This window comes from Macaca thibetana, chromosome 7 (genome assembly GCF_024542745.1).
Source record: "Macaca thibetana thibetana isolate TM-01 chromosome 7, ASM2454274v1, whole genome shotgun sequence".
Classification (NCBI taxonomy): domain Eukaryota; kingdom Metazoa; phylum Chordata; class Mammalia; order Primates; family Cercopithecidae; genus Macaca; species Macaca thibetana.
The window spans coordinates 20882411-20901786 of record NC_065584.1 but is presented as its reverse complement, the minus strand read 5'-3'; the positions used below and the strand labels follow the sequence as shown (position 1 = coordinate 20901786).

The following is a 19376-nucleotide window of genomic DNA, read 5'->3' as shown; positions in this document are numbered from 1 at the left end:
TCTCTCAATTAAAGTCTTTCAAGGATTTCTTGTATTTCAACATGAAGGTCTAACTCTTTAGCTTATATAAAGGAAGCTGCAGAAACTAGGCATGCCTGTTCACTGCCCTTTCTAGGGAAGTTTCTTACAGTCCAGTCATTCCAAAATTATTACATTTCCCTAAATACATCCAATGTATTCGGCTCCAGATTTTAAAAAATTGTATATTACCTTCTGTCCTCCTTCTACAGAATCACTTGGCTCGCCCCTTCTTGACATTCTCTAAGAGGCTCAGACATTAACTCCTTCTGGAAGCCTCCCTCAATTTCTCCAGTCTGGATCTGGGCCCATCTCTTTGCAGATGTTGCACCTTGAGAGCCCATTCAGCATTAAAGCTTTGCAGCTGGCATTTTTGGTGACTATTTCTGTTTTTCCCTCCAGCTACCTCTCATTAAATATGAACTTTTTCAGGGGAAGAGCTGTGCTTTCATCTCTACATTTTCTGAAATGTACTTGATAAATGGCTGTTGTGGAAGACATAAACACAAGACAACTAGATAAGAGCACTGGACTCTATTATTTCATCCATTTATGAGCACATTCAAAATCATTTTGCCTACTAGAAAGTCACTGGTATGGAGTTTCATCTTTCTTTTGATCCAAAAAACAGAAGTGTAGATTAAATAAGTCTTTGCAGAATAAAAATAATGCTAAATCCTAAATTTGCACCTTAAATCAAGTGGCAGCCAACAACACACCCTCCACTGCCAACCCCAATATCAGTTATACTCAACATCTGGGTGAGTCCAATTGCATGGGGATGTAGGTTAATGAGATGCCTACTGTAATTCAGGGAAGATAAAAAGTGACATAATGAGCTTTAGAGCAAAGAGGAAAATTAGAAAGTGATAAACAGAAAGTACTTTGAGTTGAGTGTAAATTAGATTCATGAACTACTCGTTATAAATGGTTTTTCTCAAACCTGACATGGATACATATAGAAAAAATTCTTTTAAACAGAGAAAGCGTAAAAGAAGGTCCCACATTCAATACAATATTTAACAAAGAATACTATGATATAACCTGTGATAACATAGCAACTACAGAGCGACGCAGGGTGTGTTTTGGAAGTTAAGCAATGTGGATTTTCTTCTTAGATAACTATATGTAACTGCTTTGTGGCTCTAGGTTGTTTTCTTAATGTCTCTGAAATTTATTTTTTTCCCTGCCTATGGAATTAGGAAGTTTATTCATATAATTCTAATTTCCTGCCTATTTATCATTCTATGAACCTGTAAATACTGTGTAGCAGTAAACAATGAATCTAGGCACATATAGAGATGGCTTATTGTCGCCTGCAAGAAAAGATGGAGAATCAGGGGATACCCAGTTACCCTAAGGGATGTTTGGGGAAGAACAAGAAACTCCGGTTATTTGGGAATCCAAACAAAGTGTTTATGAAGGAAAGCTAGTCAGCTTCCAGGTAGAATGGGCCGGGTATAATCAAAGGAAGGATTGGTATTGAACTGCATCCCTTTTCTGTCCCATCAGAAGTCACAGGTTTTTCTAGGAGTCATGGATTTTTCTCCTGCCACAAATTCCTATGATTTTGTAGCTGATTGAGACCTTGAATCATCTGGTGCCCTCTCTCATTCCATTCATCTGAGGTCAAGAAGGTAAGTAAGTGATTGGCAAAAGCTGGTGAGCAGGCCGTGTCTATTTCCCAATTGACGCTTTTCTCCTGCCCTCTGCTGCTTCTTTTGCCTAAAGGATGTTTTGTAGCTATTTCTCTACACCATACTCTGCCACACACCTGTATCTTTCCAGTTCTTCCTTGAAAGAACACAAAATGAGGACTCGGCTAATTTAGATGGCAAATTTAAAATCAGTTTCATTGAAATTGCTTTGATATCCTGTCTCACACCTAAAGAAAATAGTCAAATTATACAGCACAGACCAGGCGTAATGACTCATGCCTGCAATCCCAGCACTTTGGGAGGCCAAGGTGGGTGGATCACCTGAGGTCAGGAGTTCGAGACCAGCCTGGCCAACGTGATGAAACCCAGTCTCTACTAAAAATGAAAAAAATTAGCCAGGTATGATGGGCTGCACCTGTAATCCCAGCTACTTGGGAGGCTGAGGCATGAGAATTTCTTGCACCCAGGAGTCAGGGGTTGCAGTGAGCCAAAATCATGCCACTGTACTCTGGCCTGGGTAACAGAGAGAGACTCTGTCTCAAAACAAAAAACAAAAACAAACGAAACAAAAAATATATATACGGCATAGTCTTCTTCATCTAGCATCAACAAGAAATGAATATTTTGCAGAATTAAATTTCTCAGCCCTTTTAGAGACACCATTTTATGAAAACCTTTTTATATGTTTATTTTTAAAGAAAGCAATTGATGATTTGGTTTGAACATGACAAAGGGTCGATCTTTTTATTTGCCATGACTGTAGTTACACAATTATCATCTTAAGATTTAAATATAATCATAGAGAACTATTGGCATAGACAGGGCAGTCTCATTTGGCTCTTCAGAAAATTGCTCCATTTTGTGCTATATTTTCTCTCAAATGCTTTTTTAGTCTACTTTCTCGCAAGTTTTTCACTATCAGTAGTTTGGGCTTCCCTTTACTCAAGCACTCCCTCTGGCTTCCTGCTTTAGAGCACTGAATGCTGAAAAAGCACAAAAGTAAATCAACAATGAGTGAGATGCACAAGCTTTTGTATGATATGCCTTTTACCACTAAGAGACCTGTTTTTATCTTGCTCCCCACTTTTTAATAAAAATTAAAATAAACGTAAATAAATAACAGTAACCACCATTTACTAAATCGTTATCATTTTCGAAGCACCTACTTGGGAGAAACAGAGTTGGTGATGTGGTCATATTTGCCTTAGAATAACAAGTAATTGGAAGATAATTGTCCCAAATTTGAGTCAAAGATGCAGCAACAAAATAAAATGAAGATCAGAAAGGTTAAGAATATAACAAGCCAGAAGAAAAAAACATAAATGGGATAAAATACCGAATTTGGTCTTATTAGATTGCTCTTACTTTTCAATTGGCCTCATTCCGTATGTTCTCCCTCACCTGCAACTTGCTTGAGTCAATAAATTTTAATTATGTTTTTCACAAGTGCAGGGAAGAGTAAGTTGCTTTATTTCTGTAGCTTCTATATTTGATTCCATCTGTTTGCAGCTCTGTAGCACCCTATTTAGTTAATACTTATACCACCCATAACTCTAGGAGAAATGATTTGTAATTAAAGACTTAAATATTTTAACACTCTACCCCAAAATGCTTCTTAGCAAGTGTTACTGCAGTGGGATAGTCATGTAGAGCACTTTTCATCTTTAATTTGTTAAATAAATTAACATATATTGCTTTATGTTATATTGTTAAAGAAGATATTATAACTATTGGAATTAGGTGCTGCAATCTTGGTTTGGTTTAAGTGTTATTTTTAAATTAACTTTATTGCATATTTTTACTAGAACTTTGACAGAATTCACTTTTAGCTGATTCTGAATTATTTTAATAGTAAAAATCCTATTTAATTGCAAAGCACAAGTTACTTTAAACTTTTCTCTGGAGGAAAGAAAGCTTGGCTGTTAAATTAATATTGCTGTAACAGAGAATTTGCTGAGAAAGATAATAATGTTAGATTTTCACAAAGTCTATGATGATCAAGAAATTTCATTCTCTGGACACTACTACTAAAAACCATAAGGAAGTTTATGTTGGGCCTGCAAGAAATTCATCCCTTCATGCTACTGGAGTTGCTAAACTAATTAATGGCATGATGATGTTGCAAGGGACTCATTAGGACTAAGTTAAGAGATTACTGTCAAGGAGTATAACTAATATGTAATGAGCAGTTCCAAATCTTGGTTTTCAGCCCTACCTTTTAATGAGATCAAACAATTTGTTGTTTCTTGTTCATTCTGGCATGCAATTGGAAGCAACAATACTGAATAAATACTTTATGCTATAGATCTTTACGCTGTAGACTTTCTTGAGAATTTTTGTGAAAGAATGCAGCAATTCTTAAGTTTAAATCTTGGTTTTGCCATTTTCAAGTTGTGTAAACTTTGGTGAATTATTTGACATCTCTGAGCCTCAGTTATCATCTGTAAAATGAAGCCCAAGTCAGCTATTTTGCAGTACTTGTTTGAGAATTAGAGTTAATAATTTTAAACAACCTAGAACAGTGCTCGACAGGTAGCAGATATATGTCTTGTTTGTTTTTACTATAATTCCTATTTTTCTTTCCCAATTGCCTCTAAATTATCTTGATGTGCATGCATCATATTTTTGAACTAAATTGTGTCATCGGGGGAGAGCATTTCATTTACATTTTTTGCTATTATTCTGTTTACTAAGCATTTTTACAAATGTTCGTGGATAGAACATTATGCAAGATCACTTATATCTTATTATGATAAGGCAACTTTTATATCAAAGAACATAAAAGAGTCTGAGGGCTTGTTAATTTTACCAAACTTAAGGCAAAGTTGTTATACATATAAGTTGTAATTTTATTGGAATAACAGAACTTTCATTGGATGAAAAGATACATTTTTTAAGATAGAAAAGCTTTTACTTAGCCCTCGAAATATATCTACTCCCTAGGGCAGCCATTCTCTCTTGTAATGTTAACTTTAAGGTCTAGTACATAGTTCAGTATTCAGGTTCTCCCATATCATAGAAATTAAATCATCTTAAGAAAACAATTTTAAAATTAATCTATGTGTTGTTATTGATGATAATTATTATGTAGGTACAAAACTTCTGTAGATTTTTATGTCAATATTTTCCAAATAGTTTTCATTTTTAAATCTATGAAGACTTTTGTGTTGATGGGAAAAACAGGAAATTTAATTTTGTGCTCTTCAGTTTAAGTGGTTTGTCTAAGTTACAGTGTATTCACCAAAGCCTCCAACTGATTTTAATCCCATCCATTGTACACAGAAACATTCAAACATATCTCCTTTCTTCATACAGCGACTGCCAACTCCACCATCAAGTGCATTTCAAACCATAATGAAGGGACTGTAGACAGTCACACGTTTTCCAAGATGAAAAACACTTAACATGGAACCACTTTGAATCAGCCTCTGTCTTCTTCAAATGCTAATACTCTTATCGCTCCAACCTGGATGCTTTGGCTCTGACATTTAGAGCAGAGATGACTTTTCATTGGTTTTCAAGGTGTTGCTCCCAACTTTTTGCATCAGAGTAACACATCATGATTATGAGAAATTCAGATTTCTTCATCTCATTGCTGTACCCTGAATCAGAACCTCTGCGTTATTTTGAATTTGCATATTTGATGATGCTGTTTGTTTTCATTCTGCATATTAACATTTGGGAAGCATTGAGATGAGGGGATATATTGGTAGACAATTTTATATCAACTACCACAAAAGAGAAGCTCTCTACTCTTGTTACTGGTTCCATGAGAAAAAATAGCAGAAACCAGCATCATGCAAGCATCAGTCGCAAACATATGCAATTCTGCACTTCTACTGGGAAAATTGCAAATAGACAAAGCTTAATTTCTGAACTAAAAAATTGCATTTTAATTAAGTTTATTTGCTTGTTAAAATATTTCTACACTTTTGGATGCATTAAACAAACCTTATTTAATCTACTATTTTAATGAGTGTTCAGCATTTTATTATAATCACTTACATATATTTTCTGTATTTTTCATTAATGTTATTAAATATTAGTATTTATTGAGCACTTACCACATGCAGACCCTGTTCTTGGCATTTTACATCAATTATTACATTTGATTCTCCCAATAAACCTATCTCAGCTTAACAGATGGAAAAAACTCAGGCTTGGTAAGATCCAGTACATCATAGAGAGTGATATGGTTTGACTGTCTCCCCACCCAAATCTTATCTTTAATTCCCACGTGTTGTGAGAGGGACCTGGTGGGAGGTAATTAAATGATGGGGACAGGTCTTTCCCATGCTGTTCTCATGATAGTGAATAAGGTTCACAAGATCTGATGGTTTTAAAAAGGGGAGTTTCCCTGCACAATTCTCTCTTCTCCTGTCTGCCATCATGGGAGATGTGCCTTTCACCTTGTGCCATGATTGTGAGGCCTCCCCAGCCACACGGGGAATAAAGTAAGTCCAATAAACCTCTTGCTTTTGTAAATTGCCCAGTCTCAGATATGTTCTTGATCAGCAGCGTGAACATGGACTAAAACAGATAGTTAACGTCAGAGTTAAGAATTTAACGCAAATCTGTATGATTTCATGTGCTATGGTTGAAATGCTTGTCCTCTCTGAAACTCATTGAAATGTAATGGCCCTTGGCACAGTATTAGGAAGTGGGACCTTTAAGAGATGTTTAGATCATGAGAGATCCACACTCTTGAATGGTCTAATACAGTTACTGTGGTAGTAGATTTCCCCTTGTTTCTCTCAGACCTTCAGCCATGTCATGTGTTGTGTGATGTGACACAGCAAAAACCCTCTTTCAAAATGCCAGTCCCCTGATCGTGGACTCTCTAGCCTCCAGATCTGTGAGCCAATTGTGGAAAGAAAAGAAATCTTGAGGCCCCCAAATCACTAAGCTAAAGGGAAAAGTCACGCTGAGAACTGCTTAGAACAAACCTGCCTCCCATTCTATTCAAAGTCACCCCTCTGCTCACTGAGATCAGTGCATATCTGATTGCCTTCTTTGGAGAGGCTAATCGGGAACTCAAAAGATTTTTTTTCTTATCTACTTGTGACCTGGAAGCAATTTTCTCTTATCTACCTATGATCTATCAACCATTTTTCTCTTATCTACCTAGGACCTGGAAGGCCCTTCCCCTCTTCAAGTTGTCCCGCCTTTGCTTTGAGTTGTCCCATCTTTCCAAACTGGACCAATGTTCATCTTACAGACGTTGATTGATGTTTCATGTCTCCCAAAAATGTATAAAACCAAACTGTGCTCTGACCACCTGGCGCACCTGTCGTCAGGACTTCCTGAGGCTGTGTCACGAGCACATGTCCTCAATGTTGGCAAAATAAACTTTCTAAGTTAACCGAGACCTGTCTCAGATATTCAGGGTCTGCAAAATAAATTTCTGTTCATTATAAATTGCCCAGTCTGTGATATTCTGCTACAGCACCATGAAATAAACTAAGACACCACATGCCATTTTTCATGCTTTTATGCATTAGATTATTATTTCCTCTCCACATAGTAAGTTTCTAAGAGCAGGGGCTATGTCTTCCATAACTTTGTATACCTTTCAAATTTATCAACATTAACACCACAAATGCTATGCAACAATTAAGTCAAGAGGACAAATATTTACCAACTTGATTCCCCCAAACTCTACCACACAGATGTGATCAGTTGACAGTTGCATGCATTAAAGGTTTGGGTCTATAAATTTAGTCAATGTCACTGCTGATTGCCAATCTGATCTATTTTTTTCTATATAAATATCCCACAATGATAGTGACAGTAGATGAAGGCAGATATACTCAATTCAGAAGCTGAGTCCTGGTTAAATAAAATGTCAAGATAAATGCTCATAATAAAGTGAAACCTAAGTCAGTGGATTCAATATTATGTAATTATTTTTGTGATTAATACTCAAAATCCCACATGCTTTCTCTCATTTAATTTCTATGTTAATAATGTTACATCTAGAACCACCATTATTTCAAATGATAATTTATTAAAGTCATTAAGTGATTGGAAACATATAACTAGGGAATAAGAAGCAAAAATGAGTGAGTTAAATCCATCTCAACTGTAACTTATGCACATTTAAAAAAAATTTGGGGCTGGCTGCGGTGGCTCACGCCTATAATCCCAGCACTTTGGAAGGCCGAGATGGGCGGATCACAAGGTTAAGAAATTGAGACCATCCTGGCCAACATGATGAAACCCCGTCTCTACTAAAAATACAAAAAAATTAGCTGGGCATGGTGGCACGTGCCTATGGTCCTAGCTATTTGGGAGGCTGAGGCAGGAGGATTGCTTGAACATGGCAGGTGGAGGTGGCAGTGAGCCGAGATCACACCACTGCACTCCAGCCTGGTGACAGAGTGAGACTCCATCTCAAAAAACAAACAAAAAAATGGGCTAAAAGCAGAACTTTGGAAAGGAAGTCTAGAACCCAAAAGACATCTAAGTCACCATCCAAGACATTTATGGTCCCAGTATTAAAGTTGGTCATTTTATTTGTTTAACAAAAGCAGTCACTAGAAAATAGTCATGCTTATCTAAAAACGCCTCTGGGCTTAAGATTTCTTTTTATTGACTTCCTCCTTTCCTTCCCCTTCCAGATAATGTCTAAACTACATCAACTTGTGATACGACTCAATATATTCAACCTGCTCCTGCTCAAGTTGGTTGTATGTGCAGCAATAAGAAGAAAATGATGTTGCCAACAGGCATTAAATTGCTTATAAATACCATCAGGATTCAGTCAATAGAATACACAATTTTATTAATGTTTTTTATCTGTGATCTTCCAATAAATTACAAAAGTCAGCTACCTGACATTGTATGGTATGACGAATGCATGGATAACCCTAATATGGCCTTTCTGTAACCACAGCTGTTGCCCTGTAATTTTGTAGTCCCCTCTCACTCTGACTCAACCATATGACTTGCTTTGGCCAATAGGATGTTAACTGACGTGACAAGCAACAGAGGCTTGAAAAATCTTTTGCACATTTATACTTCTATTTCTTGCTCCTCTGCAATCACTATTAGAAAAAGTTTAAGCTAGGCTGAGAACAAGACTGAGCTAGCCTGCTGGATGATGAAAAAACATATGGAACACAGGCAAATTTTCTAGGCCAAAGACTCAGATGTGTATGAAAACACAGGCAAAATCAGCAACACTATTTAGTGAATCACCTAGCAGATTGTTGAGGTCAGCTGAGCTGGTCCCTAAGATGATGAGAAATAATAAAGGCCTGTTCATTTAAGACACTAGTTTTTTTTGGAGAGTTAGTAGTAATAGCTAAATGATACACATGGAAGGTTATTGTATTAAGAGTACTTAAAGTACACCAGGCCTGGCACGGTAGCTCATGCCTGTAATCCCAGCACTTTGAGAGGCCTAGGGGGTTGGATCACCTGAGGTCAGGAGTTCAAAACCAGCCTGGCCAGCATGGCAAAACCCCATCTCTACTAAGAATACAAATATTAGCCTGGCGTGGTGGTGGGTGCCTGTAAGCCCAGCTACTTGGGAAGCTGAGCCATGAGAATCCCTTGAACCCGGGAGGCAGAGGTTGCAGTGAGCCAAATAATGCCACTGCACTCTAACCTGGGTGACAGAGCAAGATTCTGTCTCAAAAAAAAAAAAAAGTATACCAATTACACAGTCTTTCTGTTTGTGTGTGTGTGTATGCAGATATGGAGGAGGCTATCAAACTGCATATATTTTGGTATAAAACTTAAAAATGCCAGTGGACCTAAAGGTTTGTGAGGAGTTGTAAAGTACTGAAAAACAGACTGATTACTCTAAATTGTAGCAATCAAAAAAGTACATATGTATTGGATTTACAAGTCAAGTCAGAAAATAATAATTTCATTATTATATCTCTTCTTGTGAAACAAATAACAGCAGCAGAATAGATTTTGATATTCAATTAGCAATACAAAAAAAATTTATGTTCATTCTCTGCAGATACATGATTTTGCATAATTATTTCAACCTTCATAATAGAAATTATAAAACCTTGACTGTTCTCTTTTAAAATCTCTTTAGCCCCTGCCCTCTACTAAAAACAGTTATTGGCATGTTCTGTTTCTGGTTTTAACCCAAATTGAAAATAAATATTTAATTATTCTTCTCCAGATTCTGTGTCCTATGGCCAAATGCAAATATGGCATCAGATTTCTCATAAAAGATTTTAGCCACACCTGGCAAAACTCTGTTTAGCGTAAGTTACTTCCTGATTATACATTTACAGAAGAGGACAAAGTACAGAACCTGACTTCAAGCCTTGATGAAGTCAAGGCCTAGCTGCATGACCTTGCACAATTAACTTCTTTCTGTTTGGCTCTGTTTACTCATCAGCGAGATGAGAGTGCAAAAACAATCTTTCATCTCTGTGACTTTAGAAAGCAGAATGCAGCTTTAGGAGTATAGGACTTAGAGACAGGCAGGCTCTACCCAAGCTCAGCCATTTACCATGTGGCCTTGAACTCTTTAATCCTTGAGCTTCCACTTTCTCATTTGTAAAAGAAAATCAACACATTTTCAAGGTCTCTGGAATGGATTACATGGATTAAAATACTCTTCTCTGTTGCAAACCTTGGGTCTTCAAGAAGCACCTCAATGAATAGCAACTCTCTTCTCTACCAGGTTCTAAATGTTTTAAGAAATAAGGCAAAAAGTAGATAAGGAAGCTAAAATATCCTTAACGTCAATGGAGAAAGGTACTTTTGAGCAGGAGCCAATGGGTCTCCTACGAGAAGGCAGATTTTATCCACCAATCAGGCAGAGCAGGAGCAGCATGGTGGTGAGCAAATGAGAGCCTAGGTAATATTTGGCACAAGGCATAACAGATGGAAACTCCCAATTTTGAGAAGTAAACTTGCTCCCAAGAGAAATAAAGGGCAGAGCTGGGCCAAACAATTGCACTTTGCAAATCACCAATTAGATGTCACTTTACCTTTCGTTGGGCAGAATGAGGGCAACAGTAGAGGCCAATGATAATAAAGATTGAGTTCTCTTTCCAGAAAGAAAACTTTAGAATGGAGAAGAAGTAAGGCCAGCTAATAATAAGCATTTAATATCCAGTAGTTATTGTGATTATTTTTCAAAATATTACATTCGTTTTTTTAGATTACTAGAATTTCTTTGGATCTCTTTGATCTGTAGTAAATTTCACTTACAATCAGAGAGGTCGGTTGAGATTTGCACAATTAATTCCTATAATGCTGAATTGTTTTCCTGAACATATTTTTATCCAGAACACTTGGTAAAATTCTACCCAAGGTACTAAAGGTTACCTAATGTTATTCTTATATTTTTAAATTCTAATTAGAAAAGCATTAATAATGAGAATATCATGATAGGGATTGTATATTAATGTATTTCAATCATCTGTAATAAATATAGAATGAAAGGCCAAGAGTTGGGAATAGTAATGAAATGTGGCTAAGGTTGACAGATCTATACAGATTAAAATTTTACCAAAATTAAATGTGCGTTATTCTTGTATATGTTACCAAGCCTTCCACAGATTTTACATTTTCTGAGACATGTAAAAATTGACAAAAAATAAATTCTTTCTTTCTTTTTTTTTTTTGTTTTTTGAGATGGAGTCTCACTCTGTCACCCCGGCTGGAGTGCAGTGGTGCAGGATCTCAGCTCACTGCAACCTCTGCCTCCCGGGTTCAAGCGGTTCTCCTGCCTCAGTCTCCTGAATAGCTGGGATTACAGGTGCGCACCACCACGCCCAGCTAATTTGTGTATTTTCAGTAAAGACGGGGTTTCACCATGTTAGTCAGGCTGGTCTTGAACTCCTGACCTTGTGATCCACCCACCTCAACCTCCCAAAGTGCTGGGATTACAGGCGTGAGCCACCACACCCAGCCAAAAAATAAATTCTTATATTCACAAAAACAGAGCATTTGGGATTAGCATCAGTCAGAGTACAAAAGTAAAATCAATTTGTCCAAGAAGTATGCTGAAGTTTCTGCATATTTCCTGTACATAAAATTCCACCTAAAGGCTTGTATTGATAGCTATTGTCATGATTGTAGAATATATCTTACATTTGACCCCAACTCTCTTAGTCTCTTAGTTTCATATTCTGTGAAGTTAAGTAACATCTTGCCTTCCTAACACAACATGTTATCAGATGACAGTAAGACATGAGTAAAGAAGTGCTTTAAAATAATGTCAATACTAACAAATTCTAAGTCACTTTTGGGTAGGTTTTTAATCTTTCTCTGAACTTCAGTCTCAAGTTTCTTGTATTCTTCACTGACTTTTCTACTTTGTCACTACTTAGGTGGATGATGTAAAGACAACCTTATAAATTCACACAGAATATCATAGGAAAATGGCATAATGTGAATATTGGTGGAGAATCCACATGGAACCAATTGGGAAGAAAGGAGCATATCAAAAAATAGTGTTACCTTATTCACCAGGCATGCTTATGGTGAGAGGTTGATGGAGTCGGGGGAAGAGTTCCTGATTCAATGCCCTTAACATTGACAATGTAAATATTGCCAACTCTACTGATACTGGTGGAGAGAGACTAAGTTTACCAGCCTTTAATATCCAGGTGAGTTTCCTTCTCGTGAGCCCCTATTAAGAATACAGACAACATGGCTGCCCTGTTTGTGTATTCAAATCAACTGTCAAATCTTACAATCCTACTCTAAGAAGAATGTGAATTATTCAAGTGAAAAGAGAATTGATTCCACATATAAGTGATATCACACAGTATTTGTCTTTCTGTGTCTGGTTTATTTATCTTAACATAATATACTTCAAGCTCATCCATGTTGTTGCAAATGGCAGGATTTCCTTCCTTTTAAAGATTGAAATAATATTTTGTTGTCTATATTTACCACCTTTTCTTTATCCATGTAACCATACATGGATATTAGTTGTTTCCATTATGTTGTGTTCTTATCACAAAAAGAAAACACACACACACACACACACACACACCAACAACAAACTCCAAAAATAAGTTTCTAGGAGGAAGCTTTTGAAAGTGATGAATAAATTTATGGCATTGATAGGGATGATGATCTGATACTTTCATAAGTGTATAAATATATCCAAACATATCAAGTTGTACACATAAAATATCTACAGGTTCTTAATGCCAATCATATCTTAATAAAGTGATTTTTTAAACTTTTTTTTTAAGAGAAAGAATTTACTTGTCACAAGAATTATTTTAGCAGCAACAAGCTAGGCCTTCTAGTCCCACAAACATCATCATCCCTGGCACAGAAAGTAGGGGGCAGGAAAAATAAAGATCTTTCTTCTCCACTCTACATTAAAGCTACAAAGATGCCTTCTGATAGGAGGACATGCTGTTATTTTGTTTTAATGTCTTCTGTAGAATGGTGCCATTTAGTTCAGCTTTTAATGTGGCCTTAAATTGCTATTTTATTACCCTTGTTGACATTCTGGAAGCATGAAATTAGCAAATCACATTAAAGAAGCAAACAAAAAAAGCAAGAAACCTCAGCCTAGTTAAACAATGCCAACATAAGCCACATACTTGAATAATATTCTTACCTTAAAACACTGAGCATGTATTTATTTGGAGTTTTTCATTTTTCAAAACCAGTGAATTCATTTTATGAATAATTGCATATTCCATTACATTGCAAATGTACGCACCCATGGTGACCTTGAACAATGCTTTGCAGTTGTATTGCCTGGGAGAAAGAAGATCGTTTTGTAACACTTCTGCTTGCTTTTGAGACATAAGATTCCTCTTGACTCCACTTGATGAAAGAAAGCATCCTGTTCTTAACACCACACTTGTTAATACCTTTGCTGCTTCATTTAGTACAGCACGTCCTTCTGTTATATTACCACAGTTATAATTTTATTTCAGACAAAAGTAATTTCATGGTTACAAACTGAAAATATTTCAGTCAAGATATCTTTACTCTGTGTGATAACTCAAAATGTAGATAATTATGTATTTTTGAAATCAAACTAAAAGTAGTTATGTAAAATAAATTAGTGTGTTTACCTTCTCCCATTAAATAAGGAAGACAATCTCAAATATTCATTTCAGTGAAGTGTGATGAAGGGCGGACTTCTTATAGCATGCCTTTTTATTTTTGGCTTTCTGACATCCATTTCCCCTTTCTAGCAGTGCCCTAATTTCAAAATGAGAAATTAGCTCTTCCTCCTTGGTATTGGGGCTAATCTGATGATCCTTTCATTCATTTTGAATGCCGAGCAAAAGATCAAAATGACTGAAAATTCTTGGAGTTTCTGTTACAACAAGTGGCATCAGTGTTCTACATAATGCAAGAATGAGCTTGCTGGGCTTGACTCTGTTCGCCACATGGGACAGGCTGCTTCATCATTCTGCCTTAGTTTCCTCATTTATAAATGGAGAAAATCATAACAGACAACTCATAGTGATGATTTTTAAAAAACTAACAGATGCAAAACAATTAGTAGTTGCTCAGTGTTGGCTATTAATTTTGCACATACCAGCAGTTATAACCTACCATTTTGCTTTCCTATGGCACAATGTTTTTACAGCTGCAGCTTCCAGTCTTCAGCTCTGCCTTGGTATCTCCTCATTTCCAAGTTGACTTTGTGTTTTCAGTTGATTCTGTGAACCTCCTTTGATATTATAATAAATTATATGTTGTCTGACTTTTTCAGAGTCATTTTCTGATGCCTATAACCAAGGAACGTTTTTCTGATATATGTACCTATTGATATGGTGTACTTTTTGGACTATTCTAGAATACAAGATAAAGTTCTTAATAAAAAATCAAACCGTAGAAACTGACAGATAAACAGAGTAGACTTCAACCACTAACAATGAGACATAAATGACCTCCAAATATTAAAAGTTTGAAAATATTTCTTTGGTTTTAAATTATCTGCAAAATGACTCAATTAATTATCAGCCACAGCCAGCAATGTAGTGTGTTTTTTCTTCAACAAGTAAATCTAGGTCCTGAGATATATAATATTTCTAGGAACTCTCCAAGGAATAGTAATGCAATTAAGGTCATAATTAAAGCGTGCTTTCATCTTTTGAGTCCAACGCATAAAGCAGGAAACAAAGACTTTAATGAGAGCCCAGAGGAAAAGAGCAAATTATTAAAAGAATGAGGGAATAGTTACATAAGAAAAGACTAAAAGAATTAAAAATTTTCAGAGTAGCAAAGTAAGGTCCTGTTAAATCCTGGTTTTAAATGCATATTGAATAATCTTTTATGAAAGGAGTTACATTTCTCTTCCAGATCTATATTAAGTAATTTTACTTGTGAAATATAGGCTAGACAGTAGGAATATGTTATCAACTTTGAGTTTTACGGTAAACAGAAACATAGAATCGAAGCTAGTTTGAAAATGGATTTAGTGTCATTTCGTTCTTCCAGAATTTTTTTTTTTTTTTTCTTCCAGAATTTTTTGTAGTGATGATGATCTGACGTAGCTTGGCCCAGAGTAACCTGAGGCTCATAGCTATCTTATTCATTCACAGGAATGGAAGAATAGATGAAGGTTTTCCTTTGTCCACATCAAATCATTATTATTCAAGTGCCTCTACCAGAAGCTTCAAGAAATCTTTTCTCACGAGTGCCAAGTTCAGGCTAGACAAGAGAAACTTGAGAGGGTCTCAGGTGCTTGTTAGCCTCGTTGTGGTTTGGGCCAGAGAGTGGGCAGAAGAGTTTGCAACTGAAAGTCCACTTAACTAGCAGTTTGAACTAAAATAACATTTGTTGACACTGTGAACCAAAATATACAGGGTCACAGATTTCAATTATCATAATCGCCCTAAGCAACAACAGTTTTAGGGCAGATGACAGTTTTTAGTTTGTTTTAATCTGGAAATATTCTGTCTTCTCTTTCCATTGGTAACTTTTCACTCCATAACAAAATTGTTTATTTTTATTTCTAAAGGAAATATAGTATTTTGACAGATTTGTATTGATGGTAAAAATTGATAAGAATAGAAGAGTGTGGGGTTCCAATCCACATCCTACTACTATACAGTTCTTACGACTTTGGGAATGATCTGAGATGTTGGTTTCAGCCACATCCTCTGAAACATGGGGGTTGTAATGAGGGCTTCCTCTTTGACCTTGATTACAGTTACTGGGAGTTACCAGGATACAGAAGTTACCAGATGTTCTAGACTGTCCTCTACATCACCCAAAATATCACCGTTAAGATAAGTAGGGTTTGCTAATAAAGATATGATCCTTATTTTTGCTAATGAAATAAAAATATAAAATGATAGAATTATAAAGTCCATAATAAAGACACACATTTTAAGCAAATATTTATACAGGACTAGTCTATTCCAGTAACTCTTCCAGTCACCTTAAATGTTTAAACTAGCTTAATCAACATAAGTATCTACAGGGCAGGTACTTATATTATTACATACATTTTACAAAATAAGAATGCTGAGGCCCAGAATGATTAAGTTGCATAACTAGTATGAGATAGAGTCAAATTTGGACCAAAGAATTCTGGCTATAGAGTCTGTATTCATAATCATTGTACCTTCTGCTTAACTGCAACATTCCTACGGTAGTAAAACTAGCAAACATGGGAAGTTAATTCAGTAAATGTAGTAAAGCTCTGACCACTCTTTCTAGACAACTTCTTAAAATTTCTTCCAGACCATGATTTTGTGATGCTCTCTACTGATGAAAAAAGGTGCTAAAATGCTAGGATGGGTGGCCAATATGAGCAACAATCATGTCCATTAAGTCCTTGAGGGCTTTTCCATCCAGTTCCAGGTGTTCACAGTGCTGCTTATACTTTTATTTCCTGGGAAAATAACAAAGTCAAGATGGTCTGATACTGGTAGTTGAGTATTCAAATTCTCAAATTGCAAATGACAAAACTCTTTTTTCAGGGAATCTGTTGCAGCTATTGACATCCAAACCAAAATTCTAGGTTGCCCACCAAAGCTTATTTCAAGGCAAACCATTGTGTAGTGGGATGCAGAAAGCAACCAAAGAAACAAAAGAAAAAGGAAGAGAAGTCTAATGGAATATGTCTATTTCTAATTCCAGAGTGTAGTCAATGACCGTGAAGGAAAATAACGGGATTGCATAAAATCCAACTGTAGGTGTAAATTGCAGCGCATTCCTGAGGTGTTTTTCCAATTCTTAACTGCTAATACATGAAAAATAAAAAAAGAACACCAACTCCCATTTTGTAAAGTCATTCTGTGATACCTTGCTAAGAAAATCCAAGGAAGGTCAAACTAGATTATAAATATTGGCTTCTGAAAAGTTCCTTTATTTCAGAAGAATGAATAGCAATACTTAACCAGTAGGGTTGTTTCTACAAATGTTCACCTTATGAACCAGGTATTATACACCCCAGTGAACTTCACTCAGAAATTTAGGGGAGCAAGTGTTTGAGATGTATGGTCCTAGTCACACTATGGATATAGAGGACACTCAGAACATGTGGTCATCCATTTGTTTTTACTTTCAACAAATATTGATGAAATATCAATTCCTTGTTAAGCACTGTGCTAAAAGAAGAAATTTATCAGGAAGCACAAAACAACTCAGTCTTAAGTGGAGAAGATGGGTATTTTAAACAGTAAAATTTGATTAAAAAATTTTTTTAATATTATAAAGTGCTGTTCTACTTTGAAAGTAATTGGTAAGAGTGCTGTTCTACGTTGAAAGTAATTGGTAAGGGTGATAGAAAACAGGGAAGATTTTTATGAGCAAACAATAGCTTTCTATTTTGGAATATTTTCTGGCTTTGACATATCTCCACCTTCCAAGTAAATAAACAATGCAATTTCATAGAAAGAATACCAGCATTAAAATTAGACAGGAGTTAAAATAAACTTTCAATTGATCAAGTTCTTTCACCTTCTTGATCTTCAGTTCTCTTGTCAGTAAAATGGAATTGACACTGTCTTAAAAGATGGTTTACAGAAGTACAATAATGTCAAGTGTGTGGCACATAGTAAGAACTCAATGAATTATAGAATTATATCTGGTATTATGTTTATTTTTGCCAATGGCAGCAATAAATAGTAGTTTTTGTTGAGTCTCAGTCTATGTGACTCTTTAAGAATGTAAAAATAAAAATATTTAAGCTAATATATAAATTTATACTGGAGCTTATAAATTTTTTATAATATACAAATTTATATTCCCTGCCAAATTAGGGGATATACAAATATGGAAGCTATCATTGGTGTATTTTGTTCCCTGTTAAATATAAAATAAAGTCAAGAAGACTGGCAGTTTCACTGGGAAGTAAGAAGACAAAGTAAGTAACTCTGGTTTCAATGCTTTTGAAATTAGAAGTCCTGTGTTAATTGTCTATGAAAGTGTGGACATGAAAGATAATGTGGCTGTCCATAAAAGAGGATGAGTTCATGTCCTTTGCAGGGAAATGGATGAAGTCTGAAACCATCATTCTCAACAAAGTAACACAGGAACAAAAAACCGAACACGGCATGTTCTTACTCATAGGTGGGAGCTGAACGGTGAGAACACATGGACACAGGGAGGACAACATCATATATTAGGGCCAGTTGGGGGCTGGGGAGCTGGGAGAGGGATAGTATTAGGAAAAATACCTAAAAATACCCAATGTAGATGACGAGTTGATGGGTTCAGCAAACTACCATTGCACGTGTACACCTATGTAACAAACCTGCAGGTTCTGCACATGTATCCCAGAAATTAAAGTATTAAAAAAAAATTAAAGCAATCACATGCCTATCCAAATATATACCATTCTATGAATTTCTGAAAAGGAACAAAAAGTACATTTAAAAAATAAATATTTAATCCTTTAATTCTATAAATGAAACTATAATAATGAAATCTCATACAGATGCTACCCTAATCCATCTTGGAAAAAGGTATCTGTGATTATTAATAAAATAATGGACTTTTCAAAAAAAAAAAAGAAAAAGATAATGTGGCTGTCATCGTATGAGTCTCCATGTGATTTCTTGAACAATTTCATTTAAATACAACATTTCAATCAAGTCTCATGCATTGATCTGTGCATAATAGAATCTAACATAGCTATTTTCTTCTTGAAAACTTCCATCAGAGAAAGAAATTTAGGAAAGTTCTCTGGCTGAGCATCATTCAGAGATGAAAATTAGTGTTTTTTGTTTTGTTTTGTTTAAAAAAGATTCAGTATTTTTAAGAAAAAATTGGTAAGTTGTTCCAATCACTTCTTTTACTTTTAGAGTTTAGAAATAAACTAGACAGAATAAAAGCAGAATTTCAAGAGTTTTGAATTAGACAGAAATAGGAGCTTCTTATTGTCTGTTTCCCCTTCCTGGAGAGGGACAGAAACCCAGGGACCTGGTTGTAAGTGATCTGGCAACTTGGGCTGGGCCATGAAGCTAAAGTTACTTTGGGGCCAATATTTTTTTTTTAAAGGAATCTGGGAGCAATTATTAAAGACTGAGTTCTGAAAATTTCTACTTCTTACAGGAAGTGTAAAGGGAATTTGTTAAATTGTGATCCATGTTAGCCTGCTTCAAAATTGCCCACCGAACTTTGTAAAAATTACCAATTGTCACTGAAGAACTGTGGAATTAGATTATCTGAAGATTGGTCTTCAGAGATCTTCTTTTCTAACAAGTTCCCAGGTCATTTGTATTCTGCAAAAGTATGAGTAGCACTAAGTAGACAACCTGAACCTGGGTTACTATA

General features: G+C 35.7%; 1 long non-coding RNA gene across 3 annotated transcripts in view; it reads left to right on the top strand.

Annotated features, from left to right (window-relative positions):
• Positions 1 to 10756, top strand: part of LOC126958200 (uncharacterized) — a 34849-nt gene extending 24093 nt beyond the window's left edge. Inside the window, exons 3-5 of one of the 3 annotated variants that reach the window (XR_007727139.1) lie at positions 451 to 612; positions 1531 to 1655; positions 8297 to 10756. This is a non-coding gene — a long non-coding RNA (uncharacterized LOC126958200). Of the gene's footprint in view, positions 1 to 450; positions 613 to 1530; positions 1656 to 4991; positions 5622 to 8296 lie in introns of those variants that run through there. The other 2 variants (XR_007727140.1, XR_007727141.1) reach the window with 2 other exon arrangements.
• Positions 10757 to 19376: the final 8620 nt, after the last annotated feature.